Consider the following 26,522-nt stretch of genomic DNA (forward strand, 5'->3'; position numbering starts at 1 on the left):
ATATACAAGGTTAGGTACATCTGTTATATTGGTTGATTCTTTAATTTACTTTTGGATGTTTGATTTATAAATGACTTTTTGAAAGAAGTTATTTTCTCAAGACAATTATTTCCATGTTTTCGTGCTCTCCTTGAATTTCAAATAGCTTTTATTTTATATTTCAGCACTGTGTTATTTCTAGTATAAAAGTTCATAAAGTACATATCCTCATTGTGGAGCTATACTTTTTAATCAGTTTAAAATAATTTGTTTTGCCTATATAATAAATTTTGCTCTAATTTCCGTCGGTATGCTATTGATATTTCCACTCTGCCTTTTATTATTTCTACTTTGTTAATTGACAAAAATTGTATATATTTATGGTTTTGAAATATGTATACATTGTGAATTGGCTAAATCAAGCTAGTTAGCATATGCATTACCTCAATTTTTACCATTTTTTATGATGAGAACACAATATCTACTCAGCAATTGTCATTGCCATAATACACAATACGTTTGTATTAACCACAGTTGCCATATTATACAATAGGTCCCTTGAACTTATTTCTCCTGTCCAACTGAAATTCTGTACCCATCGACCAGCGTCTGCCCCATCCCTTCCTCCCCTCCAGTCTGTGGTAACCACATTCTATTCTCCACTACTATGAGTTTGACTTTTTTAGATTCCACATGTAAATAAGATCATGCAGTATTTGTCTTTCTGTGCCTAGTTTATTTCACTTAACATAATTCCTCCAGGTTCATCCGTGTTTTCAGAAGTAACAGGATTTCCTTCATTTTAACGCTGAGTAGTATTGTCTTATGTGTTCATACACCATGTTTTCTTTACCTATTCATCTGTTGATGGACACTGAGGTTGATTCCATATCTTGGCTATTAGTTGTATAATGCTACAGTGATCATTGGAATGCAGATATATCTTTGAAAGACTTATTTCATTTCCTCTGGATAATACCCACTAGTGGGATCATGTACTAGTTCTGTTTTTAAGTTTTTTGAGGAACTTCCGTACTGTTTTCCATAATGACTGTACTAATTAACATTTCTACTTACAGTGTACAAACGTTCTCATTTCTCTACATCCTTGTCAATACTTATTTTTTTGTTTGTTTTTGGTAATAGCTATTCTAACAAGTGTGTAGTGATACTTCATTGTGGCTTTAATTTGCATTTCCTTGATGATTAGTGATGTTGAGCATTTTTCCATATACCTATTCACCATTTGTATGTCTTCATTTGAGAAATGTCTATTCAGGTCCTTTGCGCACTTTTTAATCAAGTTGTTTGTTTGCCTCTTGTTGAGTTCTTTGTGTTCTGTATATACTTTAGATATTAACTCCTTATTAATTGTATGGTTCACATATATTTTCTTCCATTCTATAGATTGTCTCTTCACTCTATTGTTTCTTTTGCTGTACAGAAGTGCTTTTTAGTTTGTTATAATTCCATTTATCTATTTTTACTTTTTGTTGTATGTGCTTTCTGTTTGCATTTGCCTGATATATCTTTATGTATCTTTGTATTTTCCTTTACTTTTAACCTTTGCCTAGAAATTGCTAAGGTGCAAGTATTATAAGCAACACAAAATTACATTTTGTTTCCTAGACTGGGCTAAAAGTCATGTATTTCTAGACAAAGTACAGAATGATCTCACTGTTATTGTGAGAAAAATACATATTTGTTCTCATTTTATGCTGTTTTTCACACTTCTTTTTAGAAAACATTTCTCTTTGTTTCTTTATTATCTCATTTCCTATTGAAATCACCTTTGCAAAAATTGTGACAGAGAAATCTGACAGAGCTGACTCCATCATGCTTCCAACCTCACAAAATGCCTTTGCTCATTCCTGGGCATCGGTCAAACTGTGCACTAACTATGGGAGGAATTTAGTTTACGGTTTAACATTAAAACAAAGATGATTAACAGTCTCTCCCTGAAGCTAATCCCCACTTTGCTTGGGGATTGAAACTGCATTTGTAAGATTAACAAATTGGCCACACAGTTAAAACTATGGTTCAAGAGTCATGTAGCTGGAGGTCACAAGATTTGTAACTCCCCACTTGCTCCTTATATAACATCATTATGCTAAAACTTAAGACTGGTGTTTGAGGTATTTTTCAGACCTTGCATTCTGATGGACGAGCTGGCACCACCCTGACCAGTAACCCCTACCAAGAAACTGACTCAGCAGTTTGTGACGCCCCCACCCTCAGGAATAGAAACAGCTCAAGAATACAGCTTCAACCCCCTGTGATTTCATCCCCAACCCAACCAATCAGCATTCCACATTCTCTAGCCTCCTACCCACCAAACTCGTTGAAAAACTCTAGACACCAAATTCTCCCAGGAGGCAGACTTGACAATTATCTCCTGTCCTGCCACTGGACTGCCTTGAGATAATTAAACTCTGTCTTTGCTTCAGCACTTCTGCTGTTCTCATTATATTGGCATTTTTGGGCAGCAGGGAAGAACCTAGTTGGGCAGTAATAATACATGTACTGGAAAGTGAGAGTGCTTGGATTTTCCTGTGTCCCTTATTGATATGGGAAGTCCACTTTCATCATTTGTACTTTTCAATGCTAGATAATACTTCTTTGCTATTTTATTTTTCTCTTCCTTTATTCTGCTATACCCATCAAGTTTTTCTTAATCTTTTTTTATTCTAGTTCTCATTTGGAAGTTTTATATCATATTCTTATTCTACTAGTGCTTCATTTCTCTTTCAGTGTCAAGAGCAAAATGGTCTAATACTTTCCCATGTGTACAGTGAGACATTTAACATGATTTTACTTTCTACTATTCTTATCCTCACCCCTGACACCACCATACACACAAACCACTTTTTTTTTTAATTATACTCTAAGTTCTGGGCTACATGTGCAGAACGTGCAGTTTTGTTACATAGGTATAGACGTGCCATGGTGGTTTGCTGCACCCATCAACCCATCACCTACATTAGGTATTTCTCCTAATGCTATCCCTCCCCAGCCCCCCACCCCATGACAGGCTCCAGTCACACATCACTTTTTTGTTGAAATAATCTCGATTTTTAACTTTAGATTAATGTTGCTTATCATTTTACACTATGTAAATTTTGTTATTTGAACTTAGGCATAATCCGATATTTTACTGATTTTGTTGCTAATACTCCTTCATAGTTAAAACATTTTGCATTTCTTAAAGTCCTAATTTTTTAAGAAGGATGGTAAAATTTCCGGGTCCTTGCATGACTGTGAAATACTTAGTGTCTTTGGAAATGAATGATAAAGCTAGGCTGGGTTTAGAATTCTGTTATAAAAACCTTTTACACTTAAAAATTAATTGAGTTTTTTTTTTTTTTTGAGACAGAGTTTCGCTCTTGTTGCTGAGGCTGGAGTGCAATGGCACGATCTCAGCTCACTGCAACCTCCGCCTTCTGGGTTTAAGCAATTCTCCTGCCTCAGCCTCTCAAGTAGCTGGGATTATAGGCGCATGCCACCACACCTGACTAATTTTTGTATTTTTAGTAGAGACGGGGTTTCACCATGTTAGCTAGACTGGTCTCGAACTCCTCAGGTGTTGACCTCAAGTGATCCACCCACCTTGGCCTCCCAGAGTGTTGAGATTACAGGCGTGAGCCACTGTGCCTGGCGTGTTTTCTTACATATGGTTGTGTGAGAGAAATCTGATGTTAATCTGATTATTTTTTGTTTTAGATTATATGTTTTCTTATGCAACTTATATAAGATTTTGTTTTCCTTTATTCTTTAAATTCGTTAAATTCATAAGCATCACTAGGTTATTCTAGGTCTCTTTTTTGACTGCATTTGAATAAGCCCTTTGAGTATGAAAATTTATATTTTTCTTTATTTCAGAAAAATTCCCAGTATTATTTCTTTGATTATTACTTCCCCTCCATCCATTATCTTCTTACCTTCTCACATTTTTATTATTGGACTCCTGGATTTGTCTCTCTATTAATCAGTGTTCTCCAGAGAAACAAAATTAGTGGGATGTATGTAGAGAGAGGGATTTATTTTAAGGAATTGTCTCACGGGAGTGTGGGGTGGGCAAGTCTAACCTATAGAGCAGGCCAGCAGGCTGGAAATTTCTGCAGGAGGGAATATTAAAGTCTTGTATCCCAAAGCAGTCTAGGGAGAATTTCTTCACAGGAGACCTCACTCTTTTCTCTAAATACCTTCAAGTGATTGGATGAGGCTCATCCACTTTATGAGAGTAATATGCTTTACTCAAAGTCTACTGATTTAGACTTTAATCACATCTAAAAATTACCTTCACAGCAACATTTAGACTGGTGTTTGAGCAAGGAACTGTGCACCATAGCCTAGCTGAGTTGACATATAAAGTTAACCATCACAGCCTGGAAATCACTTTTTTTTGGCTCTTTTTCCTTTATTATCTTAATATGAGTTCTAGGAGAATTTGTCAAAACAGTCTTCTAAAATCACCTGTTTGCTGCTTACAGCATTTATTGCTGTTATAAATTTGTTAATTTTTATTTTAAAGTAATATTTTCTGATTTTATATTTTTCATAGTTTCAAAGTTTTCTCATATTTTATTGAAAAGTGTTTTAATTTGAAATGTTTCTTGGATATTTATATTTTTGTTTTGACTATTTTTTAAACCTTGGCCAAGCATGGTAGCTCATGTCTGTATTCCCAGCACTTTGGGAGTCCGAGACAGGAGGATCACCTGATGCCAGGAGTTTGAGACTAGCCTACACACCAAAGCAAGACCCTGTCTCTACCAAAAAACAAACAAACAAAAAGTTAGCCAAATGTAATGGTGCATGCCCATAGTCCTAGCTAGTTGGGGGGCTGAGGCAGGAGAATAGCCTGAGCCTAGGAGTTGAGAGCTGCAGTAAGCTATGATCATGCCACTGCACTCCAGCCTAAGTGACAGAGTAAGACCCTATCTAAAATAAATAAATAAAAATAGAACTTTATTTAGAAAAATGTCAAAGCTATAGAATATTTGTAAACATACTATAATTAATATTATTCCACTTTTCACTTAATCAATTACCATTTGCCATATTTGGTTTATCTCTCACCATACACATGCATCACTTATTTTGCTAAACCATTTAAGAGTAAATTGCAGACCTTATGAACTTTTACTTAAATACTTAAGCATGTATCTCTGAACAAGGCCATTCATTTACATTATTTAAAATAGTTGTGAAATTCAGAAAATTTAACATTGATACAACATTAATATAGTCTATGTTTAAATTTTTCCAATTATTTCAGTAATGTCGTTTTATAGCATTTTTTTCTCCAATCTGGGTTCCACTTGAGAGTTATATATTCCCTTTAGTTATCATGTAAGAGATTTTTTTGAAGTAATTTGCTCTTTCTTGACATAAATCTGTTTCACAAAGAAATATTTGATATGACTCCTTAGAATGTGCCTCTTGTTTTTATATGTATGATGACTTTTCTTTATTGCCTTTAAAGAGCGGTTCTGCATGTTTCCAGTATCAGGATTTCAGAATTTGGGGTAAAAATTCTATTGGTTCTTATTTTAAAAAATTAAACCCAAAGGAGAAGAGAAAGTTTGTATTTTCTCTCATTTTGGTATACTCAGTTGTGGTACTTTTGGCTCTGTGGCTTCGGAGAACAATTGTGTCTCCCTTTCTTCAACATCACTCTTAAGGGGCAATTTTCAGTTGTCCACAGTATTTATAGAGTGTTATGTTAAGTCCAGTTGAGAATGCAAAGTTTGCAATCTGGTTCAATGAATAATAATTATTAAGGTAAGGCAAGTAAAGAGCATTTGTGAGACATGGTAAGAAGTTATGGAAAGTTCAAAGCCTTGAGTCTAAAAATATGAATAATATTTGGGTAATAGGGGAAACATTCCTGTTAAGAGTTTAGGATAAATATAGATCATTAAAATTTGGTCTTAGTGTAACACTAGGAAGCATATCATAGAACTCATTCCTTTATTTAAATTTTACCAGAGAAAACACAAACTTAAATATGTAGCTAATATATGTTATAATAATACAAACAAATATAAATATATGTATAAATTGTTCAGTTCATCCAAGCTGTCAAATATTTCCTAAAGTTGTTTTTAATATTCTGTAACTTATTTTTTAGAGACAGGGTCTTGCTCTGTTGCCCAAGCTAGTCTCTTGAACTCTTTGCCTCAAGCAATGTAGTTTTTTATCTCTACTTTATCTGTAATTACTCAAGCAATGTAGTTTTTTTGTGTCTATTTTATCTGTATTATGTACTCTTTTTCATTGATAATGCCTCTATTTGTGCTCATTTCATTTTCTTCATCAGTCCTGCTAGAGATTGGTCTATGTTATCATTATTGTCCTCTTTCTTCTTTCTTATATTTACTCTTATTTCTTTTCTCACTTATTTGATTGGGACATAATTGATTAGCTTTTGATCTTTGTTTTTCTAATTTAATAAATGCGTTGAAGAAATGCTTTTCATTGTTTTAACTAACTGAACTGTTTTTAATATCAGGTTAATTAAGATATAATTTGCATAATAAAGTCAGATCACCTTCTTAGTGTATAGTTCTGAGTTTTGGCTTGTGTACACATTCATTTAACCACCACCATAGACAAGATACAGAACCTCCATCACCCACGAAAATTTTCTTGGGTCCCTTTGTAATAAACCCCTCTCCCAACCTCAGCCCTTGGCAACCAATGATTTGTTTTCTGTCGCTGTAGTTTTGCTTTTTCCAGAATGTCATATAAACATAATTACACCATATGTAGCCTTCGATTCTATCTTCTTTCACTTAATATCATGTATTTGAAGTTCATTCGTATTGTTATTATGATATTGTGATCAGAGGGCTGGTTTATATGACTCTGATTGTTTGGCACTTATTTGGGCTTATTTTGAGGTTTAGTGTGTGATCTGTTTTCATGAATGGTCTGTGTGTGTTTGAAAGGAATGCTCTATTTTTTAGTACAGGGTTGTATATATATAGCTGATAGAGAGGCTTGTTGATTGTGTTGTTCAAATCTATTTTTACTAATTTTTATCCTTATTATCCATCAGGTTTTGATGGGGTTGTGTATGTGTATGTGAAAGTCTCTCACTGTGTCTGTGGATTTTTCCATTTCTTTGGGTAATTTGTATGTTTTTAAGTATATTAAGGCCATCATTTAAAAAATCTTCATACATTTTTTAATGCCACTTTTTTCTCATTTAATGTTTATTTGCCCTAAATTCTATTTTTTAAAATTTATTTGTTTTAGTCAGGGTTCTCCAGAGACAGAACCAGTAGGATATATCTACAGGTATGTGAAAAGGGATTTATTAGGGGAATTGGCTCACTTGATTATGGAGGCAGAGAAATCCCATGATAGACTGCAAGCTAGAGAACCAGGAAAGCCAAAATACTCACTCAGTCCAAGTATGAAGGCCTCAGAACCAAAGAAGCTGATGTAATTCTCAGTCTAAGGCTGAAGGCCTGAGAGCCCAGTAGGCCACTGGTGTCAGTCCTCGAGTTCAAAGGTTGGAGAACCTGGAGTTCTGAAGTCCAAAGTCAGGAGAAGGGTGTCATGACTCCAGGAGAGAAGTGGTGAAAAATTGCCCTTCCTGCAGTTTTTTGTTCCATATGGTCCCCCAAGCGATTGGATGGTGCTCACCCATGTTGAGGGTGTATCTTTTCCATTCATTCCACCAACTCACGTGCCAGTCTCCTCTGGGAACACCATCACAAACACACTGGGGCAGCCTAGTCATTCTAATCGAAAGCAGAGCCATCAAGATGTGGTAGCTCACACCTGTAATCCCAACACTGGGAGGCAGAGTGGGAGGATCACTTGAGGCCAGGAGTTCAAGACCAACCTGGGCAACATAGTGAGATCCCATTTCTTAAAAAATCGGAAAAGTTATCTGGGTGTGGTGGCATGAGCCTATAGTCCTAGATACTAGGGAGGTCAAGTTGGCAGGATCGTTTAAGCACAGGAGTTCGAGGGTCCAGTGAGCTATGATTGCACAACTGCACTACAGCCTGGGCAACAAGCAAGATCCTGTCTCTGTGAAAAACAAAAATAAAGCAAAACCATCTGAGTTTCTCTTTCAGCAGAAAAAGGTCAGGCACAGTGCCTACTGAAACATTGAGAGTAATTAATGCTTTACTAGCTGTCTGAGTATCCCTTCATCCGGTCAAGATGACACCCACAATCCACTATCACAGTATTGCTTTGCTACTTTTCTTTTGGCAAGTTTTTGCTTAGAATATCATTTCCATTCTTCTTTATTTTCATTTAGCTCTAGATGTATCCCATCTGAACATCATAAAGCTGGATTTATTTTTCTAATTCCATTCTGATAATACTTTTCCTTTAAGAAGTTAATTTAATTTATTATGGTTACACATTTGGACTCTTTCTTTTTTAAGAAGTGTATCTCTCTGTGTTGGACAGGTGGAGTGCAGTGGCTATTCACAGGTGCAGTCATAGTACACTGCAGCCTCAAACTTCATGGGCTCAAGTGATCCTCCCGCCTCAACCTCCCAAGTAGCTGGGACTAGAGGCACATACCATCACACCTGGCTTTGGGCTCATTTTAACCATTTTATTGTGGTTTTGTTTAGTTAATTTTTCTTCACTTTTTTTCCTTCTTTCATGACATCTGTTGAACTGATATTTCTCTTGGTTGCTTCTGCTTTTTTCTTGTTTCCTGGTTTGGAAGCTATAGATTTGTATTTCTATTCTTTTAAAAACTAACTGCAAAAAAAACAACAACAACAAAAAGAAAAAACAGAAAAAAAATTAACCATAAATTTTAATACACATGTGGACTACATTATTTTTCTCACAGAGTCTAAAATTGCTTAGTGTATCCTTTAGTTAAACAATCCTTGCACATTTTATCTGCTGCCTTTCTTTACAGGTTTTTCTAGAATTTAATTCACCTTTGTATTTTGTCGATTTTATTTTAAAAGGGACAGTAGTTTGATTTCCATCCTCACAGTTACTTCTTATGTCCCTTGCCTTCCCTCAATGTTCAGTTTTCTTTTTTTCTGCTTTTTGTTTCATTTTTCTTGAGGTGGGTATCTCACTCTGTCACCCAGGCCGAAGTGCAGTGGCACGATCACAGCTCACTGCAGCCTTGATCATGCAGGCTCAAGTCATCCTTCCACCTCAGCCTCCCAAGTAGCTGGGACCTCAGGTGTGCACTCCCTGCCCAGCTTATTTTTGTATTTTTGGTAGAGAAGGGTTTTGCCATGTTGCCCAGGCGGGCCTCAAACTCCTGCACTCAAGTGATCCACCCATCTCAGCCTCCCAAAGTGCTGGGTTTACAGGCATGAGCCACCACACCTGGCCTAAAGTTGTTTTCTTGCTGTGAAAAGTAGTTATTTCAGCAAACGCATGTAGCAGGTAAACTAGTTTTTGTAGTTCTGAAAATATCTTTATTTTGGCCTCTCTACTTAATGGTAATTTAGCTAATTTTAAGTGTTTAGGCTACAGTTATTTTTCCCTCAGCAATTTGAAGATCAGACTCTAATATCTTTCAGTGTCTTTTGAGAGAAAAGAAATCTACCATTTAACTATTGTTACTTTACAGATCATCTTTTTCTAACCTCTGATAGCATTCAGACTTCTTATTAACCTTGATTTTGTCCTTGCTCTGTGGTGGATTGAGGTGTGGATATATTTTTATGGATTTTATCTTCTCTGGATTTGATGATAATGATGCTTTCAATCTAAGGTATTCTACTGATCTTTAGTACTGGGGATATCTTAGACATTATCCGTGCAAACATTCTTATCTGCTATGCCTTCTATATTCTATTTCTAAAATTTGTTCTATGTTAAGGCCTGTATCCTACATGACTTAACGCTGTTTCAGTTTTCATCTCTGTGTATCTCTGTATCACATTCTCAGTGAATTGCTCAATCCTGTTTTCCAGTTTACTAGGTGCCTTTTCTACTATATCCTTTTCTAATATATCCTGTCTACTAGGATTTTCTTTTTCAAATAATAAATTTCAATTTCCAAGAATTTTTGTCATTTTTTTGCATACATCAATTCTTACATTTTCTTTTAATTTTGTTTTCAAAATTTCTTATTCTTTTTTAAGATATTTCTTCCTTTACTTCCGTATGAATCTTCAACTCTTATTTTTATGTTTTCTGATTGCTCTGTAAATATATTTCCTCTTGCATTTTTTTAAAAATTCATGATCTTTCAATTGTGTTTGTTGACTTTCTTAGCTTTAGTTTTTCTTGAGTGCTTTGGAAATCATTTTGCAGGTTCATCCTGACAGTGACTTTTTTTTCTCTCTATCTCTATCTCCTTCTGTTTATCCCAATCATTGAGTCAGTGGGTGGATTGACTTAAGTTTTAGGAGCTAGGATTTGTCTCCCTCCTCTGTCTTCCTGGTTTTATGTAACGGTTTATCCCCAAAAGCTTTTTTCAGCTTCTTTTCACAGTTTGGGGAATCACATCTTAGTGCCATTTTTATGCACTGAGACTTGCTCAAGTCTTTTGCCAGGTGGTTCTTTTTAATCTCCACTAACATGCAATATTAACCCTTGGTGCATCTAACCGCTACTAGACCTGGAGCTTAACTATTCTATAATGTCAGCCTTTCGTACTACTTTGTGTTCTGTTACACAGTGACTTTTATTTTTAGTACAGCAGTATCTTGATTTTTTTCTTTACTATATCTCTTATACTTTATTCTGTTATACTTTTTCAATAATATATCTTATACTTTATCGGTAATTGCTGAGTACTGTTTTAAATAGAGAAGTCTCTAAAGTGTCTATTGCCAGTACCATCTTGACCAGGAATCCTGTCAAAACAGTTTGCACATACATATTTGGAAATTAGGATATGAATCTTTGTCAAACCCATCACCTTTGCATATATATGATTCATTCTATTTATTTGTTTAATGCATAGATATGCTACAGCAAAGCAAGAATAAGAATACCAATTCATTAAAAAAAAAAAAAGAATACCAATTCGTGTTCTCGCAGCATGACTTCCAGACTCAAATGGGATGGATTCAAATCCTGGCGTTGATATTTGCTTCCTGCATGACTCATCTTTTCAAAACCTTTGTTTCCTCATCTGTATTTATGACATGTCTGCTTCATAGACATCTTGAAAGGATTAAATGAAATCTCAAAAACTCATGTTGTTCAAGGTTAAAAAAATATGTATATATATAATGTGTGTGTGTGTGTATATATATATATATAATTAGCATAGCATTGTGAACCCTCAATGAATGTTAGCCATTACTTGTACAGTGCAGTTGCATGATATACATGTTTAATGTATAAATTCACTTATAGCCATTCTCTTTTGTAAAATACATGTAGCATAATAATTTTAGATATATATATTACTATATATGATATATTAATTTGTACTTTAAAGTGAAATATTATCAAGGTTATTAAACCTCCCCCACACTGTATTTCTCTACTTTCTGGGTCATTTAAATGATCCTCAAAAGTAATTTTGACTACTGGATATTTTTTCCATATAGACTGACTTTTAAGACTTAACACCCCCCCCCCATCAGATGCAATTATTAGTTGTCTCTATACTAGTCAGTGTATTTTTATGTCAGACATTGGCAATTATATAAAGCTGTATAGTACTGAAAAATCATTAGGGCTCAAAATCAGAAGATCTAGGTTCAAGTACGGCCTATTCCATTATCCAGTCACCTCACCTTACTGGAAGTCCGTTTCTTCATTTATATAACAGGGATGATAACACTCCCATATCAGAGTGTTTGTAAAGATTAAATGCAATAAGGTATTCTCAGAATGCAATCTATAAACTGTAAATCACTAGGTATGTAGCTATGATTGCATATCTTTGTTACAGCAGCTTACTTCCATATTTACGTAGTCATATGGAAAGTAGGTAACCCTGAGCCTGGAAAGTTATTGGCTCTCCAATCCATCCTGCACTTTTTGCAGTAAGGAAAAACTCTCAGTGAGAGTTTTATGAATAATGATTCTTTGGGGATGGGAGTGAAGTAGATATACATTATCTGGTATTTGTATTTGACAGCTTTAACTGCTAAGACCAAAGTATTAGAATCCTTTGCTCTTTCAGCCACAGCATACAATATTTAGCTTTTAGCAATTCGAAGCAGAAATAGGCAGCCTAATTTTAGTCCTGAGGTAAGTAGAGCAGGCATTTCCTTTCCTATTCAGATAAAATTATTACATACCTGTAGTGGAATATGCCAAAGAAATCTAAGAACTAAGCCATTTATCCTTCACCGATGGCCCTATTTTAAGTCATAAGAAATGTGCTCTCCACTGAAGTCCCCAATACAGTTTTCTCCTCCTCCTTCACACGCAAATATAGTCAAAAGTACTCTAAATGGACCATGCCTATGCTTACTAGAGCAGTGCAAAGGTTAGTAAAATTTCTGCCTCTGGGAGCCCAGAAAAAAAGTTAGCACACAAACATAGCTACACTCAGCTGCTTTATAACCCCTTTCTTTCTTAACTATCTTCCTAACTTGCCACATTTGACTCAAAAATCAAAGCAATATTAGAAGGTATACACTGAGTATCCTGCTTTTTACCCTGTTCTGCCCTTGCTGCCACCTACTTCTGGTCACTGTTATCACTAGTTTCTTTTGTACTCTTCTGATGTTTGTTTATATAAACAAAAATGTAACAACATAGATACAGATGTATTTTCCCTCTTCTTACACAAATAGTAGCATACTATATATACTATTTTGCCCTTGCTTTTTTTACTGAACAATTTATAATGGAGTTTGGGGGATTAAATCTCCACACATAGAGAGCTTCTTCATTTCTCTTTAGAGTTACATCTTATTACATCAGAAGTATATGCCATTGCTTATTTAACCAGCCCCTCATAAAGGAACACTTTTTTTTCAATCTTTTGCTGATGTAAAACCAGCACAGTAAATAACTTTAAATATTGTCATTTTGTATATGCACAGGATATCTCTAAGATACATTTCCAAAGGTATGATTACTAAGTCAAAGAGTGAATGCATTTTTTAAGAATTTTCTATTGTTTCAATCACCTCAAAACAACAGATAATGAGGGCATCAGGGAAGAAACCTGGTGGCCGTGTTGCGCAGGCAGACTTGCGTTTGATCTGGGTTTCATCCTTGACTTGGTGCATGGCTTTGGGCAAGTTACCCCCCTCTCATGGAGCCTTGGTATCACCCTCTATCAAAAGTGGGGGCTGGTCCCTATCTCAATGAAGTAATTATAAAATTAGATGAGATAATGGATGGGTCTTGTCTGTACTGCCACCTTTAAGATGCTGGGATTATTAACCAAAAAATGTCTACAAACCTGATGCCAGGCTCACTTGCTTTTTTTCTTTCTTTTTTGTTTTTAAATTATCAGATTGTAAAATGACTTTTTCTTTCTTTTGATATACTGTTCTATCAATTTTAATATATACATAGATTTGTGTAACTACTCAAAATCAGAATACAAAATAGTAAATGTATTTTTAATTTGGATAGATACTGGCTAGTTGCTCTCCATAAAGGTTGTCTACCCACACTGCAATCTCCCCAACAATATATGAGTGACTTTTTCCTCACAGCCTTGGCAAATGATAGAGTTGGTTATTTGTTTGCTGTCTGTTATTACAGCCTTCCCCATGCAGAAACACAGCAGCAGACTAGGACCACAGCAGCTGTCTGGTCCTTCTTCTCTTGATTAAAGTTGCTTAAGCCACAAATCTGAAGCTTAAAAAGAAAAATAAATACTAAACAGAGGCCTCATATTTTAATCACATTTCAAAGCAGCTACTTTCCCCATCTGCTCTTCAAACAAATAGACAGCTTAGTTCACAGCACTCTGTTATTCTGAATAGCTACAGGATAACTGAAAGAGAGTAGAAAAAGTCATCTCAATAACAGTTATATACCTTTGACATGGTAACTGTTCTTGTTCACAAGTTCCAGTGCACATACAACCTCTTTTTTCTCATCTGCCTCCTACCTAATGTCAAAACATTTATAAATGAAAGCTGGTTAAGATCTTATCATGTTGAATTTTGTAAACATACTAAAAGGAAGAATGATATTAATAGAATTGACTTGAGAAAATTGGACTAAACTATTTGAAGCATCTACTTTCTTTATTGTAGATGTAAATTAGCCACACTTAAGCAAAATATTAGATTTACAAATCTCTTGCTTATGGGCCAGATTCAGCCAACAGGCTTGTATTGCTGGCCTCACATAATCTTTCAAAATTAGGAAATATTAAATTGAAATCCAGATTTTACTGAATAATGAGAATATCTGAGAATAATATGCCCATATTATCACATCACCACTGTTAGTTGGGGCATATACTCTAATTCACCGCATTTTTTTTTAAATAGAGACAAGCTGTCACCATGTTGCCTAGGCTGGTCTGGAACTCCTGAGCTCAAGCCATCCACCCACCCCGGCCTCCCAAAGTGCCGGGATTACAGGTGTGAGCCACTGGGCCTGGCCTCTAATTCATTACATTTTATATACATTAAATTTTATACAATTTATATTTTATTAAAGTGATTTTATATGTCACTTTATTCATTTTTTTCTACTTATTCTTCAGAATAGTGTATAATTTAGTAAAAATTTTAATAAGTTTTAATAGCAGCAAACACTTCTTTTTATTAGTAGTATTTTCAGGTATCCATATAGTATTTAGCAATAATATTTCAACTGAAAGAATTTATGGTTATTGTGACTAAAGTGTTTGTTCTTACAGACATGAAATTTGCCGTTTGACTTAGTAGCTGGATTATTTGTCGTAAAGCTTTTTTTCCATTTTAATACATGAACATATTTTCTTACCATTTTGGGAAACTATTACTGATTTTTATTACTTTCTGAATGATTCTTGCTTTTTATCATCTGATATATTTATTATTTCATATTCATGTGTCATTTGACTTTTAATATATATCTTTTAAAAACTTTAGTTGCTGAGAAATGTTGTGCCAAGATTCATCAGAGTTATGATCATATTTCTTCTGCATTTCGATCCCCGAGCTGACAAGCAGACTTACCCATATAACTTCTCATTGATTTTAATTTTCCAGACTTTGCAGACCTCTGTTTATTTAGGTAAGCTGTAATCACTTTCTCACCCTACTCCCAACACTCTCTGCATTAAAATCTATCATTTTATAAACAAAGATTGCAGATGATGGACAATGCTTTCTTTGTTAACACTGTACCAGAACTATGAATGCTTTGTTTATGAGCATAATTAATTAAGGTTTGCCTCTGTTTTAAAAAAGGAATTCATTTAATCTGGTTGTACTCATCTTTAAGAAGCAAATTATTTTTATGACTTGTCCTTTATTATTATTGTTGTTGTTATCTAAGAATAATTGCAGCCAGGACAAGGAATCTAAATGAAATAGGAACCAAAGACTTATGGTAAAGGAACCGAAGATTTACGGTAAATAGTAGTGGTAAGTTTAGTGGGACTTAGTTATGAAAAATATTTAACTGAAGGCTATTTAAATGCAAGTTATAATTTTAACTGTGGGAATAATGAAGAGCAACAAAGGATAAATGACATTTTAATTATCATTTTTGTAATTTCTAACAAAGTTGATGATAATGCAATATGACATCTTGCCCTTATTGTTTAACTTTCTATTATGGTTTTTAAAGAGGTTCTTTTTTTTGCAAAAATATTCAGAGGGTTTTTTAGTTTTCCTAAAGGTGTCTCCAATCATTAATGTTTATATTATTCTCCTTTCAAACACCCATTGAATCATGATCCTTGCTTATTTTCTTTATTTCACTTTTAACTGCTCTTACTGGCTTTATTTGTGATGTGAGTAGTGTTCAAATATAATTTTCATTAACTCCATGAAATCCCACATCTTTCCCAATATTGACTTTGCATAAATTTGCATATTTTATAGGCATAGATAGCATCCCAAAAGAACAGATATGTTTACACCATCCATTGATTAGAGAAAGACTGACCAACAAAATTTTTGTCATGAAGAGTAAGAACAGGCTCTTTAGTGTTGAGTAGGGAAGGATATTTGAGGAGGGCCCAATTAGTGAGTGATGGATGTATCAGTCAGTTTTTTATGCTGATAGAACTTTTGATTGGGTAATGAATATTCAGGTAATGGGACCTCTCCTGTTTTGCCTTCAGTCTTCTGAATATGGGAATTGTCTTAGTCCATTTTGTGTTGCTACAACAGAGTACCACAGATTGCATAATTTATAAAGAAAAACGTATTTCTCATGATCCTGCAGACTGGGAAGTCCAAGGTCAAGGGGCTTGCATCTGGTGAGGACCTACTTGCCACATCATCCCAATGGCCAAAAGCAGAAGAGCAATAGAGCATGTGTATAAGATAGAGCAAGAGAGTGTCAAACTCACTTTTATAACAAACTCACTCTCACAATAATGAACCCATCCTATGATAACAACGTTAATTCATTTATGAGGGCAGACCCCTCATAACCTAATCACCTCTTGAAACTCCAACTTCTCAACATTGTTGCATTGGGGATTATATTTGCAACACATGAACTTTGGGGGACACATTCACTCTGTAGCATAAATGGTGAATTTCTGGATAGCAAGATTCTGAAGCTTTTCAAGTTTATTATAGATGCTTTCTCATCTCAAATAACTCATCAACTATGGCATTTTTAAGTACCATGAAAGTGTGTGTTATGTTGGTGTGTGTGTGTGTATAAACTTCAGACCTTTAAAAAAGTGATTTCTTCACAGTAATAAGATGGAAATTCATTCATAGCATTGACTAAAGTGGGCTGTCAGTGTTGATAGTGACATTTATTTAGCATGAATCATATTCTACTATCCAAGAAAGATATTTTGCTATGTCATTGCTATGAACCAAAATAACCTAGCACCAATTGATTCACCATTATATTATAATAGATGCTCCAAAAACAAATACATACCAAGGGAAAAAAGCCCTGATGATCGGACTAGGTGAACCATAGGTGCAATTAACTACTCAATGCAGGGATGTGTGTAGTGTAATCTATCACAGGACACTTTGTTAGAAGTGAGTCTTGAAGTAGAAATAATAAAAAGGAAAAAAAAACAGTAATCTAAAAATGAAATGATTAAATGTTATAAACACTAAACAGAATTTTTTAAAGGCTGATGCTTATGGTTCAAAGACTTTTGAATAAAGACCAAGACTTCTCTGTGTTTTCTATATATTTAGTAAGTTCTGTAATTAATAAATCTTATCCTAACCTGAAGTGATCTCTCTCGTCTGAATTTCCAGAGGCTTCATTTTTCTGTATTATATCTTTGACAAATAATTTTGTGCAGACCCTGAACAACTCTTCTGCTGTTTTCTGAAACTATTTATTTAAATCTCATATGGTTATTGAACTACTTTTGTGCTTACAACTTCCCAAACTATAAGCTTCATTCATTACAGTGCCTTGCTAATAGTAGAAATGGCCAAAATAGTTTTTTTATTTGACTCAAGCTGATACAAACTCATTCTTTTCCAGAATAAGAAAAATTAACTTTACTCCTATTTAATGTATAGTACATTTATCTCATAAAACTATGCAAAGCCTTTATAGCAAATATTAACAATTTCTCCTTTTATGAAACTTATAATGAGTTCTTCTTTCAATATAGGTTATGAGTGGAATTTTAGATTCATGTTCTAGAGATTTGGTAAGACAATAGTGCTCATGAGGGTAAGATGACATGTTTGTGAAAATGTCCAGAAACAGGTATTTTCTTACACTGTGGGTAGGTATAATTAGTACAACTCTCAGAAAACAACTAATCAATGTATGTATGCCATACCTAAAGATATTATTATCCTTTAACTCGGTTTCTAAAAATCTATTCTAAGGAAGCATGGAAAAACATTATCCACAGGAAACTTTACAACATTATTTATAATAACTAAATTTGGAAACAACCTAAATGATAAACAGTAGTGAATGGTAATGAACAAATTACAATGCAATAATGTGATGTTATTATACATAATGTTTTCAAATAATTTGCTTAAATGTGGACTTTCTCTTTAAAAATGTATGAAATTTAGTATTGTCACTGCTTTGCAAAAAATGAAAGCAGAAAAAAAGTCTGAGAAAGTTATGCAAAAATATCAACAGTTTAATAGTTTTTTGGTTTTAATTAATAGGACTGTTTTCATTCTTACACTTATTTGTATTCTCTAATAATCCTATAAAAATCATGTATTACCTTTTTTTTTTTTTTTTGAGATGGAGTCTCACTGTGTCATCCAGGCTGGAGTGCAGTAGCATGATCTTAGCTCATTGCAACCTCTACCTCCTGAGCTCAAGCAATTATCCTGCCTCAGCCTCCCAAGTAGCTGGGATTACAGGTGCCCACCACCACGCCCAGCTAATTTTTTTGTATTTTTAGTAGAGACAGTGTTTCACCACCTTGGCCAGGCTGATCTCGAATGCCTGACCTCAGGTGACCTACCTGTCTCAGCCTCCCAAAGTCCTGGGATTATAGGCGTGAGTCACCACACCCAGCCAAAAATCATGTATTACTCTTTAAATGAATGGAAAAGTAAGCTACTTTTTTTAAATCTAAGAAACAATAAACACTTAAATCATTCTCTTGGGAAAGATATATTTCTTAAGAATGAGATTCCTGCCTTTTAACAGGCTTTAGGAATTTCAGAATATAAAAGGAGAACTAGAGCAGTTTAAAGTACTGAGCAACCGATCAAATTCACCATTGCACTGCCGTGACTCTCCTTCTAGATGAAAGAGGCCTCAATACAAATTATCAGTCTCCTCATACCTTAACTGACCTTCTGTTGACTTATCAATACTAAGCCATTTAATGACTGTATGTTTTCAGTGTGACAACCCCAGGCTCTTCCCCGCTCATTATTTTCTCTTCATTTCCTTTTACTCAGTACAGTATTTTTAATGTTCATCAATATTGTAGCGTGTATCAGTAATTTTTTCATTTCTATTACCAAATAATATTTCAGTTACGAATATACCACATTTCATTTTATTCATCAATTGATGAATATTTGAGTAGTTTCTACTTTTTAGCTATAGTGAATAATAATACTATAAATATTTGTGTACAAGTTTTTATGTGAATATATATTTTCATTGCTCTTTTTTATATAACTAGGCATAGAATTACTGACTTATATGTTAACTTTATGTTTAACATTTGAGAGACTGTCAGGCTGTTTTCCAAAACAGCTGCACCATTTACAGTCCTACCAAGAGTGTATGAGGGTTTCAGTTTCTCCACATCTTTGTCAATACATGCTTTATTTATCTGTCATGTCTATTCCATTGATCTGTATGTGTCTATCTTTTTGTAGGTACCACACTATTTTAATTACTGTAGCTTTGATAAGTTTGAAATAAGGAAGTAAGAGTCCTCCAATTTTGTTCCTGTTTTTTAAAATGGTGTGTTTGGGCTATTCTACGTTCTATCAATTTCCATGTGAATTTTAAGATCAACTTACCAATTTTAGCAACAAAGCTAGCTGGGAGTTTGATAGAGATTACATTGAATCAGTAGATCAATTTGGAGAATTTTATCATCTTAACAATAGTAGAGCTCAGATCCATGAACATGAGATGTCTTTGTATTCACTTAAGTCTTTAATTTCTTTCACTGATATTTTGTAGTTTTTAAAATGTAACTTCACTCTTCCTTTGTTAAATCTATTCACAAATATTTTAATTTTTTAATAGAATTTTAGATGGAATTGTTTTATTATTTCGTTTCAGATTATTCATTGCCAGTTTAGAGAAAATAACCAATTTTTTTAAACACTGAGTCAATGGCAAAAGAAAATGATTGATTTTTGTATATTGATCTTGTATCCTGCAATCTTGCTGAACTTGTTAATTTTTGTAGATTTTTAGAACATTCCTTTGGCTTTCTTATATATAAAATCAGTGTAATGCCTATCAAAATACCAATGACATCCTTCACAGAAATAGAAAAAACAATCCTAAAATTTATATGGAATCACAAAAAATCCAAAATAACCAAAGCTGCTCTAAGCAAAAGAACAAAACTGGAGGAATCACATTACCTGACTTCAAATATACTACAGAGTTGTACTAACCGAAAACAGCATGGTCCTGGCATAAAAACAGACACATAGACCAATGGAACAGAATGAGAACCTAGAAACAAATCCATACACATACAGTGAACTCATTTTTGACAGTGAACTCATTTGACAGAATGAGAACCTAGAAACAAATCCATACACATACAGTGAACTCATTTTTGACAAAAGTGCCAGAAGCATACGCTGAGGGAAAAGAGTCTTTTCAATAATTGGTGCTGGGAAAACTCAATAATCGTATGCAAAAGAATGAAACTAGACCCCTATCTCTCACCATAAACAAAAACCAAATCAAAATACATTAAAGACTTACATTTAAGACCTCAAACTATGAAATTACTACAAGAAAACATTGGAGTAGCTGTCTAAGACATTGATCTGGGCAAATATTTCTTGAGCAACACCCCATGAGCACAGGCAGCCAAAGCAAAAATGGACAAGTGGGATCACATTAAGTTAAAAAGCCTCTGCACAGCAAAGGAAACAGTCAAGAAAGTGAAGAGACAACAAACAGAATGGGAGAAAATATTTGCAAACTACCTATCTGACAAAGGATTAATAACAAGAATATGTAAGGAGCTCATAAACTTTACAGGAAAAAAAATCTAACAATACAATTTAAAAATGGGCAAAAGATTTGATTCAATAGACATTTCTCAAAAGAAGACATACAAATAGCAAACAGGTATATGAAAGGGTGTTCAATCATTAATCATCAGAAATGCAAATCGAGACTACAATGAGATATCCTCTCACCCCAATTAAAATGACTTATATCCAAAAGATAGGTAATAACAAACGCTAGCTAGGATGTGGAAAAAAGGGAACCCTCCTACAATGTTGGTGGGAGTGCAAGTTAGTACAGCCACTATGGACAACAGTCTGGAGGTTCCTTTAAAAACTAAAAATAGAGCTACCATATGATCCAGCAGTCTCACTGCTGAGTATATACCCAAAAGAAAGGAAATCAGCATACTGAAGATATATCTATGCACTCCCAAGTTTGTTGCAGCACTGTTTACAGTAGCTAGAGATTTGGATGCAAGCTAAGTGTTCATCAGCAGATGAATGGATAAAGAAAATGTGGTACCTATACACAACAGAGTACCATTCAGCCATAAAAAAAAAAAAAGGGGGATCCAATCATTTGCAACAACATAGATGGAACTGGAGATCATTATGCTAAGTGCAATAAGCCAGGCACAGAAAGACAAACAATGCATGCTCCCACTCATTTGCTGAATTAAACAAAACAATTGGCCAGGTGAAGTGTGGCTCATGCCTCTAATCCCAACACTTTGAGAAGCCAAGGTCAGGTGGATCACTTGAGCCCAGGAGTTCGAGACCAGCCTGAGCAACGTAGTGAAACCTTGCCTCAAAAAAAAAAAAAAAAAAATTAGCCAGGCATGGTGGCATGTGTCTGTAGTCCCGACTCCCTGGGAGGCTATGGTTGCCAGAGGCTGGGAAGGGTAGTAGGGGATTGGGGGAGAGGTGGGGATGGCTAATGGATACAAAAACTATAAAGAATGAATAAAATCTACTATTGTATTGTGATAGCATAATAGAGTGACTATAGTTAATAATAATTTAATTGTATATTTTAAACTTAAAGAATGTAATGGTTTATATCTCAAAGGATAAATGCCAGAGGGGATGGATACCCCAGTCTCCATGATGTGTTTATTTCACATTGCATGCCTGTATCAAAACATCTCATGTACCCGTAAATATATATACCTACTGTGTACCTACAATAATTTTTTTAGAAAAGATCATATCATCTTAAATCGAGATAGTCTTACCTCTATCTTAGTCTTTCCCAATCTGTGTGCCTTTTATTTCATTTTCTTGTCTAGTTTCCTTGGCTAGAACTTCCAGTATAATGTTGAATAGAAGTGGCAAGACTAGATATTTTTTGTTCCTGATCTGAGGGGAAAACATGCATTCATTCACCATTAAGTATGATATGAACTGTGGATTTTCCATAAATGTCCTTTAATGGTTGAGGAAGTGCCCTTCTACTTCTTGTTTGTTGAATATTTTTAAAATGAAGAGGTGTTGGATTTTGTCACATGCTTATTCTGTGCTCCTTTATGTTATTCTTGTCAGATATATTTCTATATGTGATAGGCCCACAGTACTTTATCCTACAATATTGTTTTATACAATTTCTTTTTCGATCAATTAAGGAAAGAAGGAGACAAAATATGCATTCATTGTATCTTTTATAATTACTTTTACTTGTGCTGCCCCTTTTTGTTTTCTTGATGTCAGATTATCAACTGGATTCTTGAAGAAGTTTCTTTAGTATTTCTTGTCATGTAGGTAAATGTGTTATCAATAAATTTTCTCAGTTTCAGTTTCCTTGGAACATACTTATTTCACGTTCCTTTTTGAAATAGAGTTTGGCCAGAGTGAAGTTTTTTTTTTTGAGACAGAGTCTTGCTCTGTCACCCAGGCTGGAGTGCAGTGGCGCGATCTGGGCTCACTGCAAGCTCCGCCTCCCGGGTTCACGCCATTCTCCTGCCTCAGCCTCCCGAGTAGCTGGGACTACAGGCACCCGCCACCACGCCCGGCTAATTTTTTGTATTTTTAGTAGAGACAGGGTTTCACTGTGTTAGCCAGGATGGTCTTGATCTCCTGACCTCGTGATCCGCCTGCCCCGGCCTCCCAAAGTGCTGGGATTAGAGTTTTTTGTGTTTTTTTTTTTTTTAGATAGAGCTGGCTCCATCGCCCAGGCTGGAGTGCAGCGGTGCGATCTCGGCTCACTGCAACCTCCACCTCCCGGGTTCAAGGGATTCTCGTGCCTCAGCCTCCCGAGTAGCTGATATTACAGCCACACACCAGCATGCCCAGATGATTTTTTTTGTATTTTTAGTAGAGATAGGCTTTCACTATGTTGCCCAAGCTGGTCTCGAACTGCTGGCCTCCAGTGATCTGCACACCTCTGCCTCCCAAAGTGCTGGGATTACAGGCGTGAGCCACCACGTCCAGCCCAGAATTAAAATTTTTAAGTAACAAGTTTTGGGGTTTTGTTTTCCTGTCAGCACTTTGTTTATATCGTCCCACTGCCTTCTGGTCTCCATTGTTTCTGATGAGAAATCAGCCACTGATCTTTTTGAGCTTCCCTTGTATGTGAGGAATTATTTTTCTCTTACTGCATTCAAGATTTTCTCTCCCTTGAACATTTTCACTTTGATGTGTCTGAGTATGATTCTCTCTGTCTTCATCCTACTTGGAATTTGTTGAGCTTCTTCAGTAGGTCAGTTAGTGAATTTTCATCAAATTTTGGAAGTTTCCAGCCATTATTTCTTTGAATATTATTTTGTTTCTTTCTCTCATCTCCTTCTGGTACCCCTCTTATGCATATGCTGCTGTGTTTCATGGTGTCCCACATTTCTCTGAGGCTCTGTTGTTTACTACATTCTTTTTTCTCTGTGCTTTCATTACATAATCTCTATCAATCTATCATCGTGTTCACTGATTCTTTATTCTGCCAACTGAAATCTATGATTGAGCCCCTCTAGTGAATTTCTTATTTCATTGTATTATATGTTTATTTCCATCCAGAATTTCCACTTTTCTCTTTTTTTAAAATCCATAGTCTTTGCTTCATTGTGTGCAAAGAGTATTAGTGGCTTTTGAGCTCCCTGCATTTCTATTTCTTGAAAAATTGGTGTTTGATTCTCTCCAAAATAACCAGAGAAGAAATAAGGCAGAAAGTATGTCCTCCTCACAGTCTCCACTCAGTTCCGAGACTAATAGAAAAGAACGTAACCAGACTCTGAGTTCTTTGCAATATCTGAGGTCAATACATAGAATTCTTCAGTAATTTGTGCATTCATTTTTTTCTACAGTATCATCAAAGGACAAGCAGAAATCTTGATTCTTAACTATTACAATATAATGGCCTCACCTGTGACCACTTCCACAGTAAATCATAATAGCAACAAGGTCGTGCATTCTGTCTGGATTGGTTGCATCCCCTGAAGTGTTACACAGACAAAGTTCTAAACGAAAAACTACCTAGTAAGAAAGTTTCATACATCAGTGAATTTAATCCATATATTTAAATATTTTCAGATGTAGAGCTCTAATCATGGGTGGTTTTTAAACTTTCATTCATTTGTGTGCTTCCTATTTGCTACAACACTCTTCACAGTAATGTCTGTATTCACTTCATAGAGTTTCTGCGTTGCTAAAAACCCTTAAACAGTGAATAACTGATGCATTTTATTCTATATCACAGGAAGTTCTTTAAAATCTTCATCTTTGCTCTTACAGTTTCACAAGTAATACATCTGGTTTCATTAGTTAATATTTTCTGAAAAATTTCGTGAACCTACATTGGGTCTGGTGTGCTGTTGTTATTTTCAGTATCAATATTACCATTTGGTAAGTGACCATTTTGTTTATCCTGCCTTCTCTCTTCTTATAGAATATCAGCAATTGTATTTAGTAGGTAATTTAAGAACCCATGGGTATCTTGTTGCATGCAGAAAAACTCATTTTCTTTCTGTAATCTTGTTTTGAACTTCTCGGGAGATATTACTTCAACCTTTTCCTTCTGTGTGGCTACACAGTGGAAGAAAGTTGCTGAGCACATTAAAATTTTCCTTCTACCTAGGTTGTCTTGTATGCTAGAACTTTTTCCTGAAATGGATGACAAAAATAAAGCACATGAAGAACTGAATTCCCAAAATTGCACATATTTCCCAAATTGACTAACCCAAAAGTGCCCATTGCAGGTATTCCCAAAATTGACTAACCCAAAATAGTGCTCATTGACTGGAAACTGTTTTGGGCCAATCTCTTTCTCTAATGCTGAAGCACTGGCACTCGTGGTCCAGATGGAGGCAGGGGAGGAGAGAAGCCAGGCCACCCACTTGCATTGCAAAGCATGGGCCACAAACCCACACACCAAACCTGCCCAGCCACCATTGCCTGATTTTTTTTTTTACAATTTCTGTCTCTTTATTAATATTGTATATCTGTTAAAATGTTGTAATCATACTTACCTTTTGTTCTTTAAGCATAGTTTGCTTTAGTTCTTCAAATTTTTTTTCTTTTTTTTTTTTTTTTTGGAGACAGAGTCTCACTCTGTTGCCCAGGCTGGACTGGAGAGTACAGTGGCACAATTTTGGCTCACTGCAACCTCCGCATCCCAGGTTCAAGCAGTTCTCGTGCCTCAGCTTCCCAAATAGCTGGGGTTACAGGCACCTGCCACCACGCCCGACTAATTGTTTTTATTTTTGGTGCTTGTAGTAGAAACGGGGTTTCACCATGTTGGCCAGGCTGGTCTGGAACTCCTGACTTCAAGTGATCTGCCCACCTCAGCCTCCCAACATGCTGGGATTTACAGGCGTGAGTTACCGTGTCTGGCCTCTTTGCATATCTTATAATATTTTATTGAAAACCGGACTTTCTAGATAGCATATTGTAGCAATTCTGAATATTAGTCCTCAATACTTGTCATTTTTGTTGGCCTGTTTATTCATTTAATGACTTCCCTGGACTATTTTAACAAAATCTATTCACCACCTATGTGAAGCTTCTGATGTTACTCTTCAGAGCACGCAGCCTTTCCCATGCATATAGTCCTCCTGGGATGACAGTAGCTATGACAGACTCCCTTTGACTGTCTCTTTCCCTGATCTGTTATGCTGTTTGCTTCTATTGGTATCATACCTACCTGTTAAGCTCTACTAATTGCTGGGGTAATGCTTTATTGTTTCCAATAATACCCCAGGGAACAAACTGCTGTAGTCTGTTCCAATTAAATTCTGTCCCCTATACTGAACTAATTTTGAGGCCATTCTTTGAAGTTTATTCTGACTCCAGGAAGATTGTTCTTAACTGCCTCTTTGATTCTCTCTGGCAAATAGCTTCAAGTTTTGGGGAGTGTTTTTCTGTTTTGTTTAATAACTGATATCCAGTCATTTCCTATTGTTCACCGAGATGACCTACTACTTAGCTTATTTCTCTCATGGAGATACTAGCCTCCTTTTGCATACCATCAGAATCTTCATTGTTTCAAGAGCACTCTTGGGCTTGAATTCTCCCTCACTCTATTCTCAATAAAGTCAGTTCTCTTGGGGAGAGCTTCGGAGTTCTCTGTTCTTATGATATTCTCCTCCCCCTGGGCAAAATCTTGGAACTACTAGCCTGAAGCTAAGGTTAGGAACAGCAGCCCACTTTTCATGCAGTGGCAAACCTGTTTTATGAGCAGAGCAGTATGCAGAGGAGTAGCCTCTAATCTCTTGGCTTGCTTCTCCCAGCATGGAACCTGTGCCCTAAGGGTGAGCTGGGGCATGGATGCTTTAAGCTCCAGTGTTCTCAGTCTACCTCACCTGGAGTAGAAGAACTTTTGCTCTACAGGTAAGGTCTTGGTGCAGAAAGGGAACCCCTGGCCTC

At 35.4% G+C, this 26,522-nt stretch overlaps 1 protein-coding gene and 1 pseudogene across 9 annotated transcripts in view; one reads left to right on the forward strand and one right to left on the reverse strand.

The window, feature by feature from the left end:
- Window positions 1-26,522, forward strand: part of MBD5 (methyl-CpG binding domain protein 5) — a 484,769-nt gene that overhangs the window by 240,287 nt on the left and 217,960 nt on the right. The window lies entirely within an intron of this gene.
- On the reverse strand, window positions 23,855-25,144 carry LOC109025853 (ubiquitin carboxyl-terminal hydrolase 12-like; annotated as a pseudogene).

This window comes from Gorilla gorilla, chromosome 11 (assembly GCF_029281585.2).
Source record: "Gorilla gorilla gorilla isolate KB3781 chromosome 11, NHGRI_mGorGor1-v2.1_pri, whole genome shotgun sequence".
Classification (NCBI taxonomy): Eukaryota; Metazoa; Chordata; class Mammalia; order Primates; family Hominidae; genus Gorilla; species Gorilla gorilla.